General features: G+C 49.7%; 1 protein-coding gene across 11 annotated transcripts in view; it reads right to left on the reverse strand.

The window, feature by feature from the left end:
• ELMO1 (engulfment and cell motility 1) overlaps positions 1–26,709 on the reverse strand; it is a 485,801-nt gene that overhangs the window by 185,222 nt on the left and 273,870 nt on the right. The window lies entirely within an intron of this gene.

Here is a 26,709-nt window from a genome sequence, read left to right on the forward strand (position 1 = left end):
GAGGCAATTATCCGCCCAGGGCCGGGACAGTGCAGCCCAGTGCAGGGGGCGTGGGGGGGGAGAGGCAATTATCTACCCAGGGCCAGGACAGTGCAGCCCAGTGTCAGGGGGTCGGGGGGAGAGGCAATTATCCGCCCAGGGCCAGGACAGTGCAGCCCAGTGTCAGGCAGGGGGGGAGGCAATTATCCGCCCAGGGCCAGGACAGTGCAGCCCAGTGTCAGGGGGTCGGGGGGGGAGGCAATTATCCGCCCAGGGCCAGGACAGTGCAGCCCAGTGTCAGGGGGTCGGGGGGAGAGGCAATTATCCGCCCAGGGCCAGGACAGTGCAGCCCAGTGCCAGGGGGTCGGGGGGAGAGGCAATTATCCGTCCAGGGCCAGGACAGTGCAGCCCAGTGCAGGGGGCGTGGGGGGGGGAGAGGCAATTATCCGCCCAGGGCCGGGACAGTGCAGCCCAGTGTCAGGCAGGGAGGGAGGCAATTATCCACCCAGGGCCAGGACAGTGCAGCCAAGTGCAGGGGGCGTGGGGGGGGAGAGGCAATTATCCACCCAGGGCCGGGACAGTGCAGCCCAGTGTCAGGCAGGGAGGGAGGCAATTATCCACCCAGGGCCAGGACAGTGCAGCCCAGTGCAGGGGGCGTGGGGGGGAGAGGCAATTATCCGCCCAGGGCCAGGACAGTGCAGCCCAGTGTCAGGCAGGGGGGGAGGCAATTATCCGCCCAGGGCCAGGACAGTGCAGCCCAGTGCCAGGGGGCGGGGGGGGCGTGGAGCCCCGGTCCTGAGTGCCGCTTGTTATCTGGGCCCTTTTAGCCACGTGATTGTGTGCTGGTCACTGGACCTCTGAACAGGCTCTCTCACCTGCAAAATGCAGATTAAGATAGATGACTTAAATATTAAATGAATAGATATAAAAATTCTTAGAAAACGATCTAGCACATGTTAAGTATTCAACGTTATTAGTGTTACATTTTTAGTATGCTAGGTATAATCTCCAGAAGAGATTTATCTATTCTTTTAAATTAAAACACCTGAGAGGTGCGGAGCCATGCAGCCGCTGCTCTCTTTCCTTCTGTCCTCGAGGGCGTCCGAGGCTCATCCGACACTTCCCTGCCACATGGGGAGCGAGGCACATTGACCACGGGGGGAGGGGCAGGGCGGGGCGGAGAAAGTGAGGAAGACGACCTGCCAAGCCTCCATCAGACCGACTAGACTCAGGAACCGGCGGAAAATGGCGCCGTGTACGCGGTGACGGCACCTAATCTCTCCTTCCCGTTCAGCAAGGGCTGAACTGCCTGTATCGGGGCCTGATGGGACCCCTGCTTCAGATATCTCAATAGAGGTCCCCCGGGGTGGTCCCCCAGGACCAGGACAGTCTCTGTGGATGAAGATACTGCTAAGAAACCAACAGGACCCGATTCTACGCGGACAATATCCCCATCCAACAATACATGGTCGAAGGAGTCCTCTAAGATTTGTGAGCTACTTGGAACGTCTGGAATGATCTGATTTCCTCCACACTCACAAAGGGTTTCTCAGAGATTTCTGAAGCCCAGAGTAGGTTCCTTCCTTCCTTTCTTGGGAGGGGGGGCTGTGGGGAGGGGCCTCTGCCCATCTGACGTAGCTCTGCTATCCATGAGGCCTCCCAGAAGCTCGGGAGTTCTCACCAGCGTCCCCTGAGGACCTGAGGTCTCCCGGCGGTTAGTGTCAGATGACAGCAGATGCTGGAATCACTTCTAGTGCCCAGTGAACCTCCCCGGAGGGGCGCGGGGCGGCTCCTTGACCATCACTCTGTCTTATTCTCCACGATGATGGAGTCTTCTCACGAACCCAACAGGCTACCCACGACCTGCCCGGTGCCACCAGCACTGCGGTGCGAGGCAGCTGCAGACAGATGTTCCGTAAACGGGGAAGCCCGGCGAGCCACCGTCTCGGGCAGCGTCTGTCCTGGGAGGTCGGTTAAAATCATTTCAAGGCAGGAATGCGAGCTTAGGGTCAGTTTACCAGCCCTCTGCCTGCGCACCAACGCCATAAAAATCAGATGACTTATCCTTCTTTAAAATAAACCTGTGTGTCAAACCTCTCGCACAGACTGGCAGGAAAGAATTCACGGTCTGCTCACTAGCGGTTCCGTTTGCCTCTCCTCTTGTCTGGCAGAAGCCATGGCTGCGCTTCATGGCTGTTCAGCCCCAGCACCAATAAACAGCACCCCCATGGCCCCCAAAGGGTGCCCCACGGGGTCCATCATCAGGAACTGTGTCTAACTGGCGAGGAGATGAAGCCTGTAACTTCCATGTAAGGAGATGTGGCTCTGAGGCCCCGGGAAGTGGCCCTGGGGTCACAGCTCAGTCCCCTGCGGGCATCTCTCCTCTTTTCTCTTATTACCCTTTCCTCCCTAAAGTTTTCCCACGCCAGGCCCCGCGGGGCCAGCCCAATGCCGATAACAATGCCTTTCGTGTCCTCATTAGTTCCAGACGGCTCCCAGTGACAGCCCAGAGCCAGAAAGGGAGAAAAGAGGAACGAATGATGACTCAATGAACTGCCCAAGGGCGGGCCCAGGCCGAGGCCGGGCTACCTGCTGGCATTTTAAGTTCTAATGATAATCACTTTCAGAGGTGTCTGTGACGTCGCAGGAAGACAAGGACGCGAGGAGAGACGCAGGAAGGAAAGAGGGGCGCTGAGCACCTACAGGGGCGAGGACCCTGCCACGGGCGCCCAGGCCTGCGGCCTCTTTCGGCCTCCACGACAGCCCTCGGCGATGAGAACCACTGGCCAGGCCTGCACAGGCCGCGCAGGAGGGCTTCAGGAGTCCCAGACTCAGCGACAGGCAAAGCAGGGACTGAACCTCCTGACTCCACCCTGGGGCGGAGGGAGGGCAGAGCTGTCTCCAGTGAGGCCTGGCCCTGCCCCTGTGTCTGTGTCTGGTTAGAGGTGAGCCCGCCAAATCCTAGAACCACCAACCAGAACACAGAAACTGCAGCCAACAAGTCTATAGAACCACCAACCGGAACACAGAAACTGCAGCCAACAAGTCTATAGAACCACCAACCAGAACACAGAAACTGCAGCCAACAAGTCTATAGAACCACCAACCAGAACACAGAAACTGCAGCCAACAAGTCTATAGAACCACCAACCGGAACACAGAAACTGCAGCCAACAAGTCTATAGAACCACCAACCGGAACACAGAAACTGCAGCCAACAAGTCTATAGAACCACCAACCGGAACACAGAAACTGCAGCCAACAAGTCTATAGAACCACCAACCGGAACACAGAAACTGCAGCCAACAAGTCTATAGAACCACCAACCGGAACACAGAAACTGCAGCCAACAAGTCTATAGAACCACCAACCAGAACACAGAAACTGCAGCCAACAAGTCTATAGAACCACCAACCAGAACACAGAAACTGCAGCCAACAAGTCTATAGAACCACCAACCAGAACACAGAGACTGCAGCCAACAAGTCTATAGAACCACCAACCAGAACACAGAAACTGCAGCCAACAAGTCTATAGAACCACCAACCAGAACACAGAAACTGCAGCCAACAAGTCTATAGAACCACCAACCGGAACACAGAAACTGCAGCCAACAAGTCTATAGAACCACCAACCAGAACACAGAAACTGCAGCCAACAAGTCTATAGAACCACCAACCAGAACACAGAGACTGCAGCCAACAAGTCTATAGAACCACCAACCAGAACACAGAAACTGCAGCCAACAAGTCTATAGAACCACCAACCAGAACACAGAAACTGCAGCCAACAAGTCTATAGAACCACCAACCGGAACACAGAAACTGCAGCCAACAAGTCTATAGAACCACCAACCAGAACACAGAAACTGCAGCCAACAAGTCTATAGAACCACCAACCAGAACACAGAAACTGCAGCCAACAAGTCTATAGAACCACCAACCAGAACACAGAAACTGCAGCCAACAAGTCATTTTATATATACATATATACATACACACACACACACACATATATATATATATATACGTATATATATATACGTATATATATATATATATATATATATATGGTCTAAAGCAGTGGTCCCCAACCTTTTTTGGGCCACGGACCAGTTTAATGTCAGAAAATATTTTCACGGACCGGCCTTTAGGGTGGGACGGATAAATGTATCATGTGACCAAGACAAGCGTCAAGAGTGAGTCTTAGACGGATGTAACAGAAGGAATCTGGTCATTTTTTTAAAATAAAACATTGTTCAGACTTAAATATAAATAAAACAAAAATAATGTAAGTTATTTATTCTTTCTCTGCGGACCGATACCAAATGGCCCACGGACTGGTACCGGTCCGCGGCCCGGGGGTTGGGGACCACTAGTCTAAAGAACGTGAGATCACGGGCTTTTTATTTCATTTACAGTATAACTAAACAGCAAATACACTACTCTGTCCAATATGTGGGCTGCAGGTCCAAGGCCCCCGGTCCCAGCCCAATGTGCTTTCTGGCCCGGGGAGGCTCCTCGGGCTGAGATTTCGATTTTCCGGGACACATCTGAATGACTATTTTGGTCAGCGACCGGTTTGGATCTTTACAAATCTGTTGACAGCTTTCATTTTATTTTTTTGGAACGCGGATGCCTGCCACACGACCAGGTTTAGTTCTAGGATGAAATGCTTGACCCTCGGCTGGCCTGTTGCCCACCGCTCGCGATGAGGAGATGTTCCCAGAGGGGCAGCCTTCCTTCAGAGCCCTAACACAGCCAAACGGCACTGATCTCCTACGTGGGGGGAGGCCAGGTCTACAGAGACACCTAACTTCTCCCCTCAGACAGACAGCCGAACGAGTGGTGCAAGAAGTGACTACGGCTGCCCAGAATTCAGTCCCAGGGCGGGCACTGGTGGCCCACCTCCCTCCCTCCCTCCCTCCCTCCCTCCCTCCCTCCCTCCCTTCCTCCTCTTTCCTCTCTTCCCTGCATCCCTCCCCTCCCTGTCCCGTCCTTCTCTCCTTCTCTCCCTCTCTCCCTCTCCCTCCCTTCTTCTCTCCCCATCCCTCCCTCCCTCCCTCTTCTCTTTCCACAGCATTTCTTGCCTCCATACACAGACAGTCTTGTGGGGAACGGAGAGATAAGCCACCCAGTGGTCTGCCAGGAAGGTACATGTAAGCAGCCCATAAATGAATAAAGTCATTTAGCAACGGGGTAACTTAAGGAGGTTGTACTTTCCGTTTCACTTGACTATAAGCCTGGACTATTTTAAAATTAAAAAATAAAAAAGAAGCAAAGTGAGTAAGAACAAGTATATCAGAAGATACAAATATTACTTACAGGACTTTTTCTGTGGCTCAAACACTTCAATTTATTACCGACCTCAAAAGTGTCCACATTTGAATATTTCTTTCACAGAATTTTATTCTTTTTAACCCCTGATATTCTACAACTACTATCAACCTCAGGTCTTAGATTCATCTTCTTACAAAATTAAAACAAACAAACAAACAAACAAAAAGAATCGCACTGAAAAGCAACACATGACTTTGGATAGAAACGAACGCTGAGGAGGTTACATTTCATTCTACAGAAAGTGTTCAGCATTCCACCAGCAGAACCCTGGTTTACAGAGCAGCATCCTGTAATCACCCCTACAGGCCATTTGATTTGATAATGCATTCACCACCATGCGTAATTTACATAATGCCTCACAATTATCCATTCACAGGCGAGCATTAGGCTAAAGATTACCTGGCCCAGAAATGCAAGGCAGGTACTTCCCTGACAATCACACCCCGCATGAATACAGATGATCGAACCCAGGAGACCTCTCAATTTCAGCAAAAAGACGACTCAGGGTGGTCAGGAAGTAGAGTGGATGGCAGAGCCCAGCTCAGAGCACCCAGAGCCATGCGAAGCTCATCAACGATTATGCCGTCTGGGGCCTGAGGCTGGGCGCCCAGGTTGTGAGCACGAACACCACTTTTCTCCCTTTCTGCAAGAGTCTCCGTGCTGTGAGCAGAGCCCGTCAAAGCCGGCGCCCACCCAAGGCGAGAAGTAAAGACTAGACTCACGCATCCTTTGCTAATGTGCGATTGCCATGAAAATAACTCGCCAGGATGATGACGCTCTAATAGCAGATAAACCCGCCTGTGAAACTCAATCCTTCATTCTCCTGACCCCAGGGGTCGTCCACCTAGAAAGGGAAGGGAAATGTGAGTGGGGAAAGGAAGAGGGACCCGTGTCACTAGATAGCCTCCCTGTTGATGCGTTCCGTGTACTCGTGCCAGGGAATGCACTTCCTGTTCCTACAGCAGCTGCAGCTCGCCTCCTGGACCCGGTAAATTAGGTTACGGAAATGAATCCCACTTTGGGGAGGACGGGATGCTGTCCCTAAGCAAGGGAGACCACCGCTAGGTCGAGTTTCACGCTCAGGGAGTAGCCAACTCTCCCCGAGATGAGGTCCCGGGGAAACAAGACTCACCATAGTAACTCACCACGGGCTACAGCTCAGGAACAGAAATGTTTCCTTCCGCCGGGACCACCTGACCGCATCACTTTGTACCTGTTCTACTCTCCTGAACCGTGTCTCACTGGCTGCCCTTACTCTTCGGGGGACGTTGCTAAAGTCTTCCGAGGAAACACAAAAGCCAACAGCAGGGAACTCGTGTCAACTTCCTGCCACAAGACCTGTGCATTCTTTGAGATGCAGTCCAGAGGCCAGAGGTCATGTCCAAGGGCCGGAGCATCAGAGCACTGGGTTCAAGTCCGGGAGCTTTGATTTAACCACTGTTAGGCCTTAGACACACTCCTTCGCCGTCCTGGGCATCAGGAAGAAGCGCAATTCGAGCCTCTTCTGACTCACCCACTGGTGCCCCTGAGTCTTCTGGCTCTGCCCCTCGCACCCGCCTCCCGCCTGCATGCCCCTCCTCCGCCCCTGGGAGGCCCCTCCCTGAGGCTTTGCTACCGGCCTGCATCCTGGACCCCCTCTAGCCCCACTCCAAATTCTCTTAAGAAAATGGTACCAATGCTGTGACTTTAACACCAACTCACATTAGCAAGGGTCCCCAACTCATTCTCTCCAGCGGTGGCTCTTCTGTGTCCGCCCGCGCGGAGATGTAGCTATTGTGACAGCGAAAGCACTCTAATCCTAGCAGACTGGGAGGGGAAAGCATCCAGAATCTGGTTGGTCGTTGTCCGCCTTTAACAACATTCGGGATCTCCGGGAAGAAGGGACCGTGGACGCCGGAAGTCACGGAAGGAAGAGCTGGAGTCAGACGCGGGAAGGGGGGAGGGCACTGAGCTTTGCGGTCACTGCTGGTGCGACAGGTTCAAGCACCCCTGGAGGCAGACACTGGAGTGTCCCTGGGCACCCAGCACCCTGGCTTTCAGGGGTCATTTTCTGAAAAAGGCATTGCAATTTCAGGTCAGTGGTCTTTACTGCCTCAGCGAGCTCCGGAGCCTGAGAATATTGGGCTCGAGGGCTCGAATTGATTTTAGGGTACAGAGAAATCTATTTAAAAAATAAAGAAACTGAGCCCTGGCAGGTTGGCTCAGTGGTAGAGCATTGGCCTGGCATGCAGGAGTCCCAGGTTCGATTCCCGGCCAGGGCACACAGGAGAAGCGCCCATCTGCTTCTCCACCCCTCCCCCTCTCCTTCCTCTTTGTCTCTCTCTTCCCCTCCCGCAGCCAAGGCTCCATTGGAGCAAAGTTGGCCCAGGTGCTGAGGATGGCTCTGTGGCCTCTGCCTCAGGCGCTAGAGTGGCTCTGGTCGCAACAGAGCAACGCCCCAGATGGGCAGAGCACCGCCCCCTGGTGGGCATGCCAGGTGGATCCTGGTCGGGCGCATGCGGGAGTCTGTCTGCCTCCCCGTTTCCAGCTTCGGAAAAATGAAAAAAAAATTTTTTAAATAAAAAAAAAAATAAAGAAACTGGGGGTGGCGGACAACATATGTGTGATTTGCTCTGATGTCTGAAAAGCCACTTGTATTTTATATCCAGTGAAGGAACTCTCTCTCGGGGGCTACCATAACTGCAAGACTGCCAGCTGACCGGACAGAGAGGCCAGGGAGAAGATCTGGGGTACAAAACCTTCTATCTGCGTAAACTTGGGGCAAGAACAACTTTGCAAAAGCCAGATTTACAAGGCAAACCTGGTCAGAATTTAAGCAGACCCTATCAAAGTTGGGATCCAGGTGGCAGACAGAATCTCATCCATTCCTTTTATAAGTAAAGCTCTTAAATCGGTGGACGTCCCCGGTGACTGAGGGGCGGCAGGAGGCCCAAATATTTATCCGCAGCTATGATGCTTCGGAAGTAAACATTTCAGATGAACGGTACTGAGGTGCCCATCCATGGTAAAGAGTGTGAGCGATCAATATGAAAAAGAGTGACCAGTCCACACACACAGGGGGGAAGGGCATCTTAACAACTCTCAGAAGGTCTGCTGGGTGCCGGGGTACGGTGAGTTATAAAGTCTATTGGCGACCGGGGTAATTTTCTAAAATACATTTAATTTTCTAATATTTCTAACAGGTATAAGGAAGTCTGTTTCACCATGAGGAAAAATGAAGCAGAAGAGTCTTAAGAAAAATAGTCGCAAGAAGGATGATTTCAGATGGTTAACACACCGAAACGCCATGGCTTCTCAGATACCTCTATTAATTTTAGAATTGGAAAATTAGCAAACCAGAAATAGAAAGTGTTCGTCTGGAGGGTTTAAAAAAAAAAAAAAAAAAAAGCTTTTCTGAAAGGCAGAAACTTCCCCGGTACGAACGCTGTGAAGGTCAGAAAGTTTTCCGGAAGTGAAGGTCGCGTGGCTGACGGACGTGTTCTTGTCGGCTCTCCTTGGATGGGTCCACTCACAAACTTCAGAAGGACGAGCGGGAAATGTGGACTCTGGGTGGGCGATTCTCGCTCGTAGAGAAAACAGCTTCACCTCCACCTGCTGTTGTGAGCGTCTCACATTCAGTCATGTTATGGAGGCGCCCAGAGCGTTTGCATTTGAGCCTTTGGGACAAAAGACGGGGGGCTTGGAGAACAGAGATCAACAGGTCACACTGACAGGCCTTGGCACACGTCCACTGTGTCGATGAGAAACGAAATGGGGGGGCGCCCTACTCCACTCTGACACATGGGGAGGGTCCCGCCCCACAGGCCCCCCGCAGGCGCGCCCTAACTGAGGCTTGGCAACAGCAGGTGGGCGGGGCGGCTAGACAGCCGGTTCCCAGCCTCCCAGGTGCGATGCCATCCCACTCATCCCCTCTCAGGAGAGGGGGTCAACAGGCCAGGGTTACAGAGACGTTCTTGAACCTGACCCAGCCCTCACGCGCAGCTCTGGCGCTCGGCCATTATTCGGGACACGTGCCTCGTGGCCGCGAACGAACAGGTGATAATGCCACAGGTGAGAGCCGGTGTGTACACAGCTTGACAGCGTTCGTCCCCTGGAAACCCACAGACCTTCCTCTTATTTAGGTTTTAGGGGGACTCGCAAGGCTCCCTCCCCTCAGGCACGCACGGTTTCACACTTGCCTAAGTCAAACATAAATGGGGAGAGGAACCTGAGCAAAGAAGAACACAGTTGCAGCACCGGTAGGTCAGTCAGAATTCAACGTGACCCCCCCGTGGAGACACTGAGGGGGCTGATGGTGCAGGACAGGTGGGAGGAAACTCAGGGGCGCTCAGGCTGGCTCGCGAAAGGGGAGAGGGGGCTGCTCGTCCACGGCCAGCCCTCTCGAGGGTCTCTAGATGGATGCCCTTTAGGCGAGCTCAAGAAAATACTGCTCCGTGTCATCAGATGGTCCCCCAAATTATTTGAAGGCGGTGGATCTTCAACATAAAGGTGGCCGATACAAATCAGTTACAAAAGAGCAGTCTGTGAAAATTCTATAACAACCGGACTCCGAAACACAGAAGTGTTGACGACCTCGTGTTCAAGTGATCGGTCGGCCACTTGTCCCCGAACACCTGTTCTCTCCGTCTGAGAGTCAGGACAGCCGCGACAGGTCCACAGTGACCCCTCCCTGGCGTCCTGGAAGGGAGTGAGGAGCTGTCTTCTGACAGCCAGAGTGGTGAGAATTATTGCTTCTACTTCCCACTCCCGGATTGGGCCAGAGTCCCTGCCCTTCCTCCCTTCCACCCCAGGTCTAACTAGGGAGGAGGGGGCTACCTATACACTCTTGTCTTACCCAACCTGGCCGGTCTGCTCCTAGGACTGATCCACTAAGAAGAGAAAGTACCTGCTTCTAGATCCAAACCACCGGAGTGAGAAAATCCCAAATCCAACAGCTATGGGGAAACCACCGTCCACCGCGTCACCCCCCGACCCCTTTGCCAAACCTACGAGACAGGATGAAGAGCGGACTCGAGTCCCGGGAGGCAGAAAGGTCTGGGAGCTGCAGGCAGGAAACGAAGAAACCCCTCGGAAGAGAAATCCTCCCATCGGGCCTCCGTGCCGTCAAGAAACGTGAACGGCTCATCGATGCTAAAATTTCCAATGCCCATCATCTCACAACATTGCCCCAATTTTTAATTTATTCCATAAGAAGCATTTTTTTTTTTTTTTTTTGGTCAACCTTTAGAAAAGTGATTTCAAGTGGAACCCATCTCCAATTCTGTATCAGAAGTTCATGAGGAAATGGGTCTCAGGCTGAGCAACGGACTGGCTCCAACGCTCCCACTGGCACCGTGAGAAACTACAAACTGGGCGGACTGGGGAAGCCGGCCGGGGCTTCTTCCGCTCCGCCTCTCCGGCCTTCGCTTGGAGATGAACTTCTGTGAAGCTGGTCGGACTTCATGCTTTGTAACTGCGAGAACACGACTTAATTTGCGGGCTCACTCTGCGTATTTATATCTCAATCCGAGATCTGCTTGGAAATGTGAGTTTTATCAGTTATCAGAGGCAACTCAACCTTGGATGGCGAGATGGGGGGAAAATCAAACTGTAATCACATGCAGCTTACGCTGGCTAAATTTTTAGCTTAGAATAAATGCGATTTCCTTCACCTCGCCCGATTAGACACAGAAGCTTACTGCTCTGGGCGTGGGAAGAGGGTTATGGGGGGGGCACCTTCTCAAATCCACCCGCCCCTCCCCCACCATGGCATCCCTCAATGCGGAAGGGGCCGTGCTGCTCAAGCCCCTCAAATCTGCAGAGTTTCAAGAGCCGTCCACATCTCGGGGGTGGGTGATACACAGACTTAGAGAGGATGTGGGAGGTAGGCTGAGGGAAAGCTTCTATGGAGATGCGATCTTCTTGGTTCTTCTTTATCTGAGGGAAGGGCTAAAACCTAGAAGGGACTTATCGACATGGTGAGTTCACTAAAAACCTTCTTGACTTCCAATGACATCTGTAATCTTTGTATGTCTGCGTCTACGCCATTGTGTTCTCTTCAGAACCTGTTTTGAATCAAGTTGAATAACAGTTGGAAATTAGGGACAATGATTAGTACATGAGGTAGGCTGGTCCTCACATTGTCATCTGTGATTCCTTGCTTTCTTGAGGAAAGCTTTCTTATTGGTTCTGGCCGGGACTGACTTCTAGTTAAAAATGCTGTGATGAATTTCCGAATGACGGGCATCCTCAGTCTTGCTTTGCTGGTGGAAGGAGAGGGGGTTCTGGCCCGTCCTGAGGAACCATCACACCTGGATTAAGTGAAGTGTGCTCATCCCGTGGAGAGGGACATAAGCCATCTCTTTCCTCTATGGTGACATTCCCTTCTATACGGTTCACAAGGAATAGGGTTTGGGGGCATTCTCATCAAGTTACACTTGTGTTCTCCCAACAGTTGAATAAATAAGGAGGTTTATGGAAATCAAATTAGATTTAACTTCACTGAATCCTCTAGTGGTCAGAGGCAAAAAAAAAAAAAAAAAAAAAAAAAAAAAAAAAAAAAAAATTGTCAATAGGAAACTTTTTCCGGGAGATAGAAATCTGTATGCTGATTATGGCGCTCATTACATGATTGTATATACTTATCAAACCTGAAGAACTATGTAGCTAATAGGGTGAAAATGACTGTGCTAATTATACCTCAATAAACCTGACTTTAAAGAAGAAGAGAAAAAAAAAACAAAGCAAAAGAAAGCTCATCGGGGATTGAAACGTACATAACCACCCAGATGACTTTAAGAAGCATTATATTGGGTGAGAGAAGGCAGACACAAAGGGTTACCCACTGCACAATTCCATTTATACGGAGTGTAGGTAGAGAGAATGAATCAGTCATCCCTCCCTCCCGCCCACCCACATGCGCGCCTGTATACACCTCATTCTCCTCATCACACTCTCAATCCTAGAAAAAAAAAATTCTGTTTTCCCCAAAGCTGGCTTCACGCTCTCAGGAAGGAACGAGCAAGAGGTTTCATAACTGTATTTCAGAGGCGTGAGTAGGACTATTGTTCAAGAACAGAATCAGTTTGGGATGTTTTGATTCAACTCTCCTAGAGAGAATTCCAGAGAGAAAGCCTAATGCTATATACATTCAGCTTATTACTCTTCTCCCCCAAATTTAATTAGGCTACAGAATTTAAATAAATTTAGCAAGTAATGAGGACAATTAAGTTTGGTACTATCTTCCTTAATATGGGATAATGTAAAAAGAAAAATACTTCTCTGCTAACATTAGCCAAAACGATCATCTCCTGAGCCCTTCAATTTCTCCATCAGATTAACATGAACAAAATTCCCTGCAGGTAAACCTAACACTGTTTGCACTAATATTTCAAGCATTATCTTAGATCCTACATAAATCTGAAATATCATCCAGCCATTAGAAATAATGAGTTCTATAATATTATACACAGACGATATACAATATGCATTAGTATATGCAATGAAAGAGGACAGAGGAGCTAGGACTCAGGAAGTAATAAACGAGTCTGGACAGGGACAGTCCCTTTATTTTAAATCTCCTATATGATTTAAACTACTTTAGGGTCTCATGTGCTTCCCCTTAATACAAATATTAAATATGATCCCCCCGTCTGGGCACATAGGGGAACAGGTCAGTGTTTCTGGCTCCCTCTCTCCCTTCTTCTCTCTTGAAAGTTAACCAATATATATTTTTTAAAAGCATTAAATTAAAAAAAAAAATCTAAAGCCTTAAAAATAAATTATAACCCAAACTACCCTATATGCTTTGGCAACTCAATAAAGAAACAGTGTTCCCCAAAATGGGTGAAGAGGTTAAAAGGGGCCTTTTAAGAAAATGTTTTTCTATTGATTTGAGAGAAGGAGAGAGAGAAGCATCAACTCGATGTTCCACTTAGTTGTGCACATACTGGTTGCTTTTTGCATGTGCCCTGACTGGGGATTGAGCCAGTGGCCTGGGCACGCCAGGATGACACTCCATCCATGGAGCCAACCAGCCAGGGCCTACAAGGGGCTTCATAAGAAAGATCCCCTCTGAAAAAATGGCTTGGGTCCCCACAAGTTAATTTGTTATTACTTCAGAATGCAAGTCAATGTATAGCTCCTCTATTTCAAAATATCTTTAAAATAATATGGAATGTCTCAGGAAAATCATCATTCTATAGATGTCGTAAGTTAGAACCATCCATTCTCATTATTTCAAAGAATCAATCTTCCTGGTCTCCATCGCAAAACCATGTGCCACCTGGTCATGTCAATGGCTTCTCCATTTGTATAACATAAGGCATGTGCAATTCTCTTGTAATTAGAATAAAACCAATTATTTTGACACACAAAATATAAATAGCCAGCACACATGTCAAAAATGCTTCCCATTTCTCATAAAATAGCCAAGAATAAGACAAATAAAAATTGAAGTCTCAAGTTCACAGTGTGGTTTCTTGGTTTGGTTTTTTTTAATGACAGTTCTTCCTGTGGTGACCAGGTGTTCTATCAGAGGCAGTGGATGAGTGGACACAAACATTTAGATGCCCTTACTAAAGAGTAGTTGGGCAATAGGTATCCAGAACTTAAGGGTGGTACACGACTAGCCCTTTCACTTCTAAGAATTTATTCTAAATGAAAGACTAAAGACGAATGCAAGATTTATCCACACAGGCAATCATCCCAGAGGTGTTTATAATAGTAGAAAACCAGGAAAAACTTCGACCTATAACAATAAACATCTACTGCCTAACTTGTGATGTAGCCACACAATGGACTGATGGGTAGTCAGTGCAGAGTATATCCTGGAAGGGGCTCTGAAGCTACAGAACAATGTTGTAGGCAGGACAGTTCCGAGTGAGGAGACAAACAGGGTTCGGACCTGCAGAGGCAATGTGCTCTCACGCTTTTACACGTGAATGCACATGCACACGCGTGCATACACACAGAACATGTGGATGCCAGTGCAGACGTAGCAGCGTGCAGAAGGAAACACGCCACTGGGCCCACGGCTGTCATCCCACGGTGACAGAAGACAGAGCGGCTTTAACTTTTCTTCCTTGAACAACTTCCCCATTTTCTAAAATCTCAACCATACACATGCACTGTTTTCCTTAATTTCATTTTGAATGTACTGATTTCATAATCTTTAAAAATACATATATATATATTATTTAATTATATTTTTGTAGAGACATGACTGAAAAATTAAGGGCTACTGTGAGATCATTTACTTAAAATAACAGAAATGGCTAATCCTCTCTAATACTTATAATAAAGGAATTTTTTTTCTTTTTTTTTTTTTTTATTTTTCTGAAGCTGGAAACGGGGAGAGACAGTCAGACAGACTCCAGCATGCGCCCCACCGGGATCCACCAGGCACGCCCACCAGGGGGCGATGCTCTGCCGCAACCAGAGCCACTCTAGCGCCTGGGGCAGAGGCCAAGGAGCCATCCCCAGCACCCGGGCCATCTTTGCTCCAATGGAGCCTTGGCTGTGGGAGGGGAAGAGAGAGACAGAGAGGAAGGGGGGGGGTGAAGAAGCAAATGGGCGCTTCTCCTATGTGCCCTGGCCGGAAATCGAACCCGGGTCCCCCGCATGCCAGGCCGATGCTCTTCCACTGAGCCAACCGGCCAGGGCCATAATAAAGGAAATTTAGAACTAAAATATATGCTCTAAACTATCACTTGTCTAAACAGTAATAGAAACCAAAGGATTATAGTGGGGGAAACCGCCTTATTAGTCTTTTCTTTTGTTGCTATCGAACTCCTCTTTTCTGAACAGCTTAAAGCAATGCCGGGAGATGTTGCTATATCTTGAAATGGTTTAATTCATCTGGTGGCACTCATGCTAGAATGTAGATTAATGAGGAGCATAAAGATAATCCCACAATCATCTTTTAGATTATCTTCAACGGAGCAGTACAGTCCCAGCGCCTAGCACAAGGTGTGGGACACTGGAGAGACTCAATAGATATTTATGTAATAATTCTGTCAGCTGGCTCTTCAGGAGGGAGAGAGAATGAGGGCCAAAATCGTGTCTTCTTTGTTGACACGTCTGAGCAGGCTGTTCTCGGAACAGGGGAGGTGCTCAGTAGAGGCACACTGCATGCAAATCAGGTAGGAGGGCCCCCAAAAGGTCTGCAGCGTTAACCCGGGCTACACGGGCTGGGTGGCTATTTGCACAAAAGCACCCGTCGGAGTTAAGTGTCAAGGGACAATTGAAGTATTTGACATGCTTAGGGACAGGCACATGGGCCCCTTCTCAACAAAATGCAGTGATAGTTCATTTTGAGCAGAACTGGCTGTGATAGTTCGTTTGAGCAGTTTTTTGTTGTTGTTGTTTTGAGTTGTGTAGAAAGTAAGGTTAAAAGAAAAAGCCGACAGAGGCCAGATTACGATACCTTTAGAGCCCGAAGCAATAGCAGGTGTGCTACATACAGTCTAGGCTTGAGTGGGAGCGAACGACTAGTCAATGATTTCACTCGTGGGGATCTCGGAATTGCTTTCTCCTGTCCCCCTTTTTCTCCTGCATGTCCCCTCCATTGTGTGTGCAGAAAGCCCCAGAGGAAGGGAGGGCGCTGGTCATTATGTCCCTGCTCACGCTTTCCACACAGGCTTGTACCCAGACGGCGACGGATGGCTTTCCATTTGGAATGATTACAAACAGAATATTCTCTCTCAGAAACAATACTGGCGGCGAAACACTGAAACCCGTCAGAAACGCCAGAGTTGTCTGGAAGCTCCAGCCGTGTGTCTCACACAAAGAACTGACACTGTCCTTCCCTCTTAAGACGTGTCTTGTGGCTCCCTCTCATGTCCATGCAGGGAATGCCACATGGGCCACTCTCATTTTCTCACCTATCAAGAAGCCCTTCTGGGAGGAACAAGGCAGGGGGCTCGGGGGGTACCATCAAGCACCTGAAGTGGGACCAAGAGAGAAGATGGGGGGAGCAGGAAGGGCGGAGGGCACATCCACGATCATCAGCCTCACCTGCATTATTACTGTGTGGCTGGCAGCTCACCCCAGAAGACACACTCTGATGGAATGACAGGTTGGAATCGAAACCTGACACGTTTGAATCATGCGTGCATTTGTGTGAGAACTGACAGCGCTCTGTTGCAAAGGCATGTCAAGGTGCCTCGCCGTAGGATGGGGCGGGGGCAGGGATGGGGGCTTTGTAACCTCTGCAGCCGTGACCCTCAGCAGGAAACCCGTTTTGTGTCGTGTCCCGGTATGCACGCCTGTGAACAGAAAACTGATCGAAGGAAACTCTCGTCTTTGTGAAGGGCGCCCTGTATTACTTCAGCCCAATTTTCAGAACACCATTCAAAATGCACTGAAGCGATTTTGTTACCCTGGATGAGCCATTATTCGCAATTACCTCAAAAGAATAATTCATTTGACTGCCTCATTCCAGATACATTTTTCCCCCATTTTTTTCTTTTTTCTTTTTTTTTTTTTGAGATTAAAAAGCCTACAGTCACATCTCACGAACTGTTCAAAGTTAGAAATCAAATGAGTCAAGGTCATGACTCAAGAGAAATATTCAAAAACAGCGGAAGGTAAGTTATTATCTTATGCACAGGTGCAGGCAGCCTCTGGTAAAATGTTTCCCAAGTCCAAGGGTCCCCTGCTCACCTTCTCACCATCTCACCGGCCCTGACTACCCATGTCCTAACTGAGAAGCGAAGTAGGTCAGCAGCCAGATGGCTGGATTTATTTTGGTTTTGTTTATTTTTTGTGTGTTTTAATTTGTTCCTTCATCACCTGAAAACCCAATCTGCTCACCTGACTGAATAGCTCAGTGAGAGTCCCCTGGCTATGACTGTGACGTTCCTTCAAGACCAGGAGCAGCAAAGGCACTAGGACCCCGCCCTTCTGACAGCAGACTCTCACGCTGTTGACAGTCTAGCAAGAGCAGGACTCACCTGCTGGGTTCTGACCTCCACCTGACTGATAGTGACACGTGTCGGCCAGTGGCTGCCCCAGGACCCAACAGGCAGGTAGGTCCCAGCAGAGCGAAGGGCCGATCCTGTGCGCCAGGGGCTGTGGCTACGACCCTTCCCCTGACCTCGGTCATCTCACGTGACACTGCTTGTCCGGATGGAAAGGTTTTATTGGCTCCTGTCTAAATTATAGCCCCAAAGTCAAGGGATTCAACTTTATAACAAAACTGTTTTCTCTCCAGGTCTGCACGGGACCCACCGGCTGCCCTTCATGAAGCCTTGCCAAGCTTCTCACCCGTGTTGGATGACGGGCACCTTGTACAAGAATCCGACGGACCCGGTGTTGATTACAGAGCAGACGAAGCTGGAGGGAGACGATCTGTAAAGACAGACGAGTGAATATGCCGTGTCCATGCAGGGTGGGACGGGCCACACTGGGGTCAAGACCGCGCTGTGGAAGGTGCCACCAGGGAGTGGATGGAGGCTGAAGGGTATGGAGGACGGACGTCCTAGGGTGAGGGCCAGGGTGTCCAACAGTCCAAGGGAGAAGGGCGCTCGTCACGCTAGGATTTCCGGAGCAGGGGGTGGCGAAGAGAAGTCAGGGCTAACTCATTGAAATAAACCAGGTTAAACGGATCTGCTCCGTGCCTCAGATAAAGCCCAGGCTGCAGGGCGGAACAGGGATGGATTAGAGGGGGACGTGTGGGGCAGTCACATGATGACTGGAATTAGCGTGTCGGCCATGGAGCTCGAAGTGTCAGGAGACACAAACTTCTAGTGTTAAGACAAATAAGTATCTTTTCTTTCTTTTCTTTTTTTTGTGACAGAGATAGAGAGAGGGACAGATAGGGACAGACAGGGATAGAGATGAGAAGAATCAATTCTTCGTTGTGGCACCTTAGTTGTTCATTGATTGCTTTCTCATATCTGTCTTGACCAGGGGGCTCCAGCAGACTGAGTGACCTCTTGCTCAAGTCAGAGACCTTGGGCTCAAGCTGGTGAACCTTGCTTATACCAGATGAGCCCGCACTCAAGCTGGTGAAATCTCGGGGTTTCGAACCTGGGTCCTCCACGTCCCAGTCCTACACTCTATCCACTATGCCACCACCTGGTCAGGTGACAAATAAGTATCTTAATCTGCATGACTGCTCAGTGGAGCAAGCGTTTTGTAAAAGAATAAAAAGCATTTCATTTTTCTGACCATTTGACAGAGAACTTTAAGAATTAATTTTCAGAAAATAATCAGAAGGAATCACAAGGCTGGTTGGTCATCACAGTGCTTTTTTTTCCATTAAAAAAGAAAACATCCCTAAATATTCTATGATAAGAGTCTGGTCAAACAGAGTTGATCCACATAATGAAATATTAAGTAGTTATCAAACAATGAGATAATTATAGATCTATTCTTGTAAACAGATAATGAGAATATATTAAATGAAGATAACAGAATATTTAAACCAGTACAGTTTAATCTCATTTTAATGGAAAAGATATTCACCACTCTATCTTGGTGGTAGAATAACGAATGATTATTAGCTCTGCTTTTCAACATTTAAAAATGTTTCAACCATGAGCATATATTATATCGGATTTACAAATACTAAACATACGTACTGTGGCCTGGAATCCACTGATAGACATTTCAATAAGGAAATGATTAAAGATTGTGCGAAGACACAGCCACAGAGTTACAGGCGTCCCGCATCATCAGTTTCTCCCTCTCCCCTGAATCTTGCCCACGAGCAGGTACACATGCCCTCATTCCTCTCACCATTAGAAATAAAATGCCACCTGACTATAAGCCCACCTCACCCAGCTTCTTACATTCTTACAATTCCTCTCCTGGTTTCTCCCCCTCTTCCCAACTGTCAACCTTCAGGGCGCGTCAGGGTACGGTCCTGGTGCCTCTTCAACGCACTCATCCAATGTCACACAGCGTTAAATGTCATCTATCCGCTGAGGACGCCCAGAGTTCGGTCGGTTGCTAGCTCAGAACCATCCCCCGGACTCCAGACGCATCTCCCCACCCACAACACTGGCATCTCCATGTAAACATCTAAAAGGCATCTCTGTTAACATGCCCAGACCAGAGCTGCTGGTATTCTATGCCCCTCCATCAACCTCAGTTGACAATGTGCACCCAGCTGTCCATCCTCGGCTCTTCGTTTTGTGTGACTCCCCCCCCTCCTCCCGACATCTAATCTATCTGGAAAAATCCTGTTGGCTGCACCTTCAATCTGATTACTAAACTCAGAGTGGCGATCACTGCCGTTGGCTAGTTAAAGGTTTGAGAACTACGCTAGATACCTGAGACTCACGCGCCATTGCATGTTTACTCCACTGGAATGTTTAAACATCGGGAACTGGATAACATTTCTTTCTACCTATGGAACCGGACGGCTTTTCAGTATCTCCACTGAGAACACCCTGCTTCGGAACACCATTATCTTTCAACTTGTCCACGGGAGCGGGCGGTATTATCTTCCTCTCTCCTGCGGGCTCATCTCAACAGGGCAGCCAAACAATGCTTGCAAGTTGCAAGTCACATGACATCACATATGTGCTTGATCCAGCACGTGGCTTCTGTCCTCCCTTGGTGTAGAAGCCAGGTTTATTAGAATGGCCTCTGGGGCCTGCAGAGCCTGTCCGCCCTCCTGCCCCTCTCGTCCCTGGCTGTCTCTCCCGGGCTCTCTCTGCTCCCGTCCCACCAGCCTCTTTGCTCTTCTCTTCCCCTCCCACGCGGGACCCTCGGGACTCGGGGCCTCTACACTGCTGTTCCCTCTTTCTGAAAAACTCTTGTCCAGGTGTTTTCCTGGCCCACTCCCTCACTTCAGTCCCACCTGCGCTCCACGGCAAGCATCCTCCCTTTTCCGTCTGATTTTTCTCCGTTGCATTTTTAACTGCCTGACATACTCGTATTTGTTCACTGTCTGTTTTTCTCCAAGTAAAATACGTGCTGCTCAGGGGAAGGCACGGCCTTCTGTTTGATGTCCCTGCGGCAGCCCCCGGGGCTAAGACGCTGCCCTGTTCCTGAGCAAATGTTTGTCCGGATGCCCTTTATAAAAACAAAAACGTGTAAGCCATGGACGTGCCTGTCAGTAAGAAACCTGTGCTTTGATAAAATGGGATACTATTTATATCCACACCCACAACACGACCACCGGTGGTAGAGGGAATACTAGTCAACTCTCCAAAGTCTGAATAAACAGCAGATGAATCCGCTTAGTGACGGGAAAGGCGTCTGCAACACAGGAAGGCGTCGGCTCACAGAGTCATGTACCTGGTATCCGCTCAATTCTACAGTCAAGTCCAATAGGAGAGTCTGTTGAAATGTAGGCATTATAGCTCCTTAGCAAAAACAAGTACTCTTTAAAGGATTAAAACAGTTAACCCCGTGAGGTCTTCAATGGGAGGTTTTCTCTCACGACATCTATGGCATGAAAAAGCAGTAGAATTCTTTCTGATCCAGACAGGTTGTGATAGGAAAATAAGGCTGTGCATTTCTGTCAGATTTTTGTCTTATCTTATGGGCTCCAGGAATAGAGCGATTTCTCAAACTGTGAGATGGACAACGAAAGCCAAAAACACACGAGAGCTGTGCTTCTCCGGGTGGAGGCACGCACGACTTGCAGAAACGATCAGCAGCATTTAGACAGAGGCTAGCCTCTCCCTCTAAGTTTCCGGATGACTTAACCCCGTTTCCGGCCCTGGCCGGTGGTCTCAGCAGTAGAGCATCAGCCCCAAGTGTGGATGTCCCAGGTTTGATTCCCTGTCAGGGCACATAGGAGAAGTGCCCATCTGCTTCTCCACCCTTCCCCTTCTCCTTTCTCTCTCTTTCTCTCTCTCTCTCTCTCTCTCTCTTCCCTTCCCGCAGTCAAGGCTCCACTGGAGCAAAGGTGGCCCAGGTGCTGAGGATGGCTCCATGGCCTCTACCTCAGGTGCTAGAATGGCTCCTGTCTCAACAGAGCAACGCCCCAGATGGGCAGAGCATCACCCCCTGGTGGGCATGCCGGGAGGATCCCGGTTACGCACATGCGGAGTCTGTCTGACTGCCTCCCCGCTTCTCACTTCAGAAAAATACAAAAAAACAAAACAAAAACCGTTTCCAAGTAAAGATGGGTGAGGCAGCTGCTTCTGCTCCCCCCCTCCGCCCCTCTGCACCATGGCTGGGGGCAATAGCCACCAAACCCAGCGGGGTGTGGGGGTGGGAGAGGGGTGAAATCAGCTAGGCGGGTCGGTGGGGAAGAACGAAGCGAGAGGAATGTGGTTGGTTGTTGGGTTTTTTGTTGTTGTTCTTTTTGCCATTTCTTTGATCTGTTCTGGCAAAATCAGGGTTTAATTCTTCTCAAAGAGCTCTTGGCTGGCAATAAAGTTGATATTTCAAAGAATAAAAAAAAATCGTAGTGGAAAAAGCACATTTACTTACAGTTAGTCTTCAGAAGATGAGCACAGTCACGTCTGCACGGGAGGAGACCAGTCCCGTCAGGCTGTCTGATCATTAGAAGTCCCTCCCGACCAGGTCTTTGCTCATTTCACTAATTCTCTCACCCGGCATTCAGTACTAATCCAAGTGATACACTCGCCACTCAAGAACTGATGATGGCAAAATTCTAGTGAACTAATTCAGCGGTTCGAGGCCACCATGTAGGGTCCATAGAAGGGACTCTGTTTAACACAGCAGCTCGGGGGCTGGAGGCCACTTGGGCCACGACACTGCCGCACAGTGGAGGAGAGAGACTGAGGACCACGCAGGAGAGGGGTGGTCAGTGGTGGCGCTCAGACTACCATCTAGGTCTCTGGACGCTTGATCTAGACCTCTGACCTCCCCATGAAAACACCCATTTAACCACGATCCCAATTACCTCAGGGGAAGGTTGTGGGGGGTTCAACAGAGATCCCCAAATTGAGGGGGCCATGAGGCTGCCTAGGAAGGAATTGGAGAGTTTATCACACCAATTTCTGGATCTCACGGCAGGAATTTCTAGCTCACACAAGCTCCCCCCACCCGACCGTGATGCACGGCCAAGTTCGAGAACCACTGGCCTGAGTTACGCAAGACAGAAGAGCAAAGGAACCTGCAGGTTTTTATTTTTAAAACTGCAAGTCATTCTTCTTACTCACTCCATGAAAAAAAAAAAAACTAACATGGAAATATGTCATGAAAAAGCTCAAAATAGCTTCTTCAGGGGGAAAAAAAAGTTATGACTCATCCTTCTAAAGATGCTCAGGCCACAGCTGCCACCTGTTCTCGTGGCCAGAACCCTTGGAAAGCCGAGGGAAGGGAAGGGAAGCCTCGTCAGGCCTGTTTGCTGGGATCTAACAACTGCCTGGCTCCCCCGAGGCAGGGAATGACCACACCCGGAGACAGGCAGGCAGCCAGAACTGACCTGTGTGGAGATGACAGCTAGACGTCCTAGCCGACAGACGCCATCCCAGGGACCTGGCTCCTTTTAGGTCCTCGTGGCCGGGCTCATCTACTTGCGCTGGAGGCATCTTTGGGGGAGCCCTTTACTGACCTCTCTGAAGTCTCACTGGAGCCCTAGCTCTGAACTGGTTCGCCCCATTTCCTGTAGCCATGGGACAGGTAGGACAGGTAGGACAGCCAGGGGACTGAGGGCTGTCCAGGGGCAGTTGGGAATATGATAAAAGTTAGGAAGTCACCCAGCCTTGTGTTCTGAAACACAAGCTTGAAAACAGACCATTTCTCCCTCTTTGGGGAGTATACCGTAGTGTTATATTCTAATTCAAATTTGGACACTGCAGACCTCACCAAATCACCCGGGGGAGGAAGAGGGGGGGGAGGGTGAAGAAGAGCCCTTCGGTACAACTCGCTCTCCGCTCAGCGTCGAGGAAGAAAGGAAGGTGTTGGAGAGGTGTTGCAGTAAAACACAAAACTCATAAAAAATGGGAGCCGTGTCTGAAAAAGTATTTTGGAACTGACCCTGAAGCAAATAGAAAGGCAATCTATTCATGTAGTAAATATTTATTAGCTGCAGACTACATGTAAAGCACCGGTGTAGAGGCCGGAAGGAAAGACCAGTCACTCCGAGGCCAATCTTCCAGGGGCTCCCAGAGCAGACGGAAGACAGGAAATCTTAAAAAGCGGAAGCAGCAGTGGGCAGCACTGCACTAGAGCGGAGCGTAAGGAGCTCGCAGTTGCCCAATAGTGAACTGCACCTAAGGTCCGGGTGATGCCATCGACTCACCCTCTCCCAGGGGCCCGGGGCCCTCATTAGTACATGAAGTTGTGATAAGCATTTACAGAGCACTGAGCTCGGAATTGTCTGTTACAGAAGACACATCTAATAAATGGCATTAGTGTTTTGTTTTGTTTTTAAGTGAGAGGAGAGGAGACAGAGAGACTGAATCCCATATGTGCTCCAACAAGCCTCCTATAGGGCAAAGCTCTGCCCATCTGGGGATTTGTTACTCAGCAACCAAGCTATTTTTAGTACCTGAGGCAGAGGCTCCAGTGAGCCATCCTCAGCACCCGGGGCCAACTTGTTCAAATCAATTGAGCCATGGCTGCAGGAGAGGAAGAGAAAATGAGAGATAAGGGGAAGGGGGAGGAGAGGAAAAGAAGATGGTCACTTCTCCTGTGTGCCCTGACCGGGAATGGAACCCAGGATAGCCACACGCCGGGCTGATGCTCTACCACTGACCCAACTGGCTAGGGCCATGTTTTTTGTTTTCTTTTTTAAAGAAATTATTTCTACTTATCTTTAAATCAGCAGGTGGTTTTTGATTGAAGTTCAAGTTCCCAGAGCTAAGAAACTCCACTGGCATCTACATCCTAATCTGTTCCAGCAACTAGGAGAACCCGGCTCTCCCAAGGCCCCAGGCTATGGGTGGGAAGTTTTAGAAGGCACCCGGAGCTCTCTTCCCCTGCTCTGCTCACCTCTGTGGGAAGTCACCCCCTCCGAGGGAAGTGTGTTCAAGACTGGCACTGTGGGTGTGCTTCTAGTGGTTGTTTTTGTTTGTCTGTTCCTGTTTCACTCATGAATAGTTTGTTTTTTAAAAACACTGCAATTTCAGCAGCTTGACATTTTGCTTCCTGTTTGAATTGCTTCCTTTTCTTTCTTTAGGAGCTAGTTTGTTCCACTTGACCTCTGTTTGAGTCTCCCAGCATTCTGCCTACACTTTCCCTGTCATCCCAGGATGCTTTCTCTGGTGACTATTCTTCTTTTACCACAAGCACCCTAGGACCCTGCAGCTCATGGCCCAGCACATCACCACCCTGCCCAAACGCTGCCGAGAGTGACCGCCGCTCTGGGAAAACAGTGGCGTGTGGGTCCAACCCCGGTGCGCAGAGCCAGGGGGAGCTGGTGTGTACACTTTACATTTGGGGAGTGAAACTGGCAACTCTACTCCCCGATAAACTTCGCAGACGAGGACTGGAGATGCCACTCCCCCATGTATCACGTTACACTCATGCATTTTACAAAATGACATTTCTGTATCTATACGCACGGCTGCACGTCCTGCATGCCCACAGCTCCCCGTGCACGTAACCGCTGGACATTAGTGTGCCACACCACCATACCGCGGAGAAACGAGGAACCGCGGATGGAAGGTCCACCAACACGCAAGTCTGACCTGCGCTGGGGGGGGGCAGGCGGCAGCGATCCCCCTGGGGACCTCCATCGGAGCACAGGCTGTGAGCCCGCCTCCCGACCCTGCTTGCCCCTGACGCCTCGTCCAGGGCAACTGCCCCCCCCCTCACCGCTTTCCTGGGGAAGCCTGCGCGGCGGGGCCTCCACACCCCTGGCTCTCTCCCCCTCTCTCAGACAACAGGCCAGAGCTGGATCCAATTTAACATCATTTTGATTTACTTATTTTGATATTTTTTTCCCTTTCAAATGATAGAAAATACATTTCTTTCTGGCCTAAATACCTAATTTTTTTTTGTATTTTTTTTTTTTTTCATTTTTCTGAAGCTGGAAACAGGGAGAGACAGTCAGACAGACTCCCGCATGCGCCCGACCGGGATCCTCCCGGCACGCCCACCAGGGGCGACGCTCTGCCCACCAGGGGGCGATGCTCTGCCCATCCTGGGCGTCGCCATGTTGCGACCAGAGCCACTCTAGCGCCTGAGGCAGAGGCCAAGGAGCCATCCCCAGCGCCCGGGCCATCTTTGCTCCAATGGAGCCTTGGCTGCGGGAGGGGAAGAGAGAGACAGAGAGGAAAGTGTGGCGGAGGGGTGGAGAAGCAAATGGGCGCTTCTCCTGTGTGCCCTGGCCAGGAATCGAACCCGGGTCCTCCGCACGCTAGGCCGACGCTCTACCGCTGAGCCAACCGGCCAGGGCTTTTTTGTATTTTTATAACAATCTATGTGACTGTATACATGTGTGTAGGCTGGGAGCAACAGGGAATGGTGGACCTAACAGGGCGGAGAGCCAGCCCAGCGCCGGGTGAGCCCGGGTGAAACCGAGGCAGAAACACGTTCCCTGGTCCTTCCTGCAAACAGGGCTCTTAGAGAAAGAAATGCATTTTTTGTTTGTTTTTTTTGTTTTTCTTTTACAGAGACAGAGAGAGAGTCAGAGAGAGGGATAGACAGGGACAGACAGACAGGAACAGAGATGAGAAGCATCAATCATCAGTTTTTCATTGCGCGTTGCAACACCTTAGTTGTTCATTGATTACTCTCTCACATTTGCCCTGACCATGGGCCCTCAGCAGACTGAGTAACCCCTTGCTTGAGCTAGCGACCTTGGGCTCAAGCTGGTGAGCTTTTGCTCAAACCAGAGGGGCCCACGCTCAAACTGGAGACCTCGGGGTCTTGAACCTGGGTCCTCTGCATCCCAGACTGACGCTCTACCCACTGTGCCACCATCTGGTCAAAGAAAATGCATTTTTATTTCCATTCATTTCCCGCTGCTCTCCTTTACTGGTGCTTCCACACGAACTTTCCCCGTCCCCTGCTCTTCCAGATGCGCCCCGCCAGCCCCTGGGACCCAGTCCCACCCTCTGCCCGCTGGTGCTGCCAGAGGAGACAGGAGCCTGCACTCTGATTTGGGGGTCTCACATCCTCCTCGCTATCTTAATGGTGTCCCACCCCGGGCAGCACTTTTATCTGTTCGAAACTGGTGTTGTATCTTTTAGTTCAAGTCTTGACTGTTTTCTTCACATCTAAGTCCAAGATGGTCTCCACTGACACTCTTCTGCAACAGTTTACATTTTTATTGCTGCTGCTTAAAAAATAATTCCTTTTCCATGCATTTCCTAATTACCTAGTTACTCTTGACATATAAAAAATGCTGCTACATTTTGTTATTCCACTAGGTAGCTACTTTTTCTAAATGACGGTGATTCTAACAGCTTTTACCTTGCTTCCTCTTCAGAGATTTCTAGATAAATGAGTTTTATCGTCCATAATTTAGAAATACTTTGTTTCTGTTAGCGAACTTGACCTGCCCTTGACCTAAAGATCAAGGGGAAAT

This window comes from Saccopteryx bilineata, chromosome 7 (genome assembly GCF_036850765.1).
Source record: "Saccopteryx bilineata isolate mSacBil1 chromosome 7, mSacBil1_pri_phased_curated, whole genome shotgun sequence".
In the NCBI taxonomy this organism is placed as follows: domain Eukaryota; kingdom Metazoa; phylum Chordata; class Mammalia; order Chiroptera; family Emballonuridae; genus Saccopteryx; species Saccopteryx bilineata.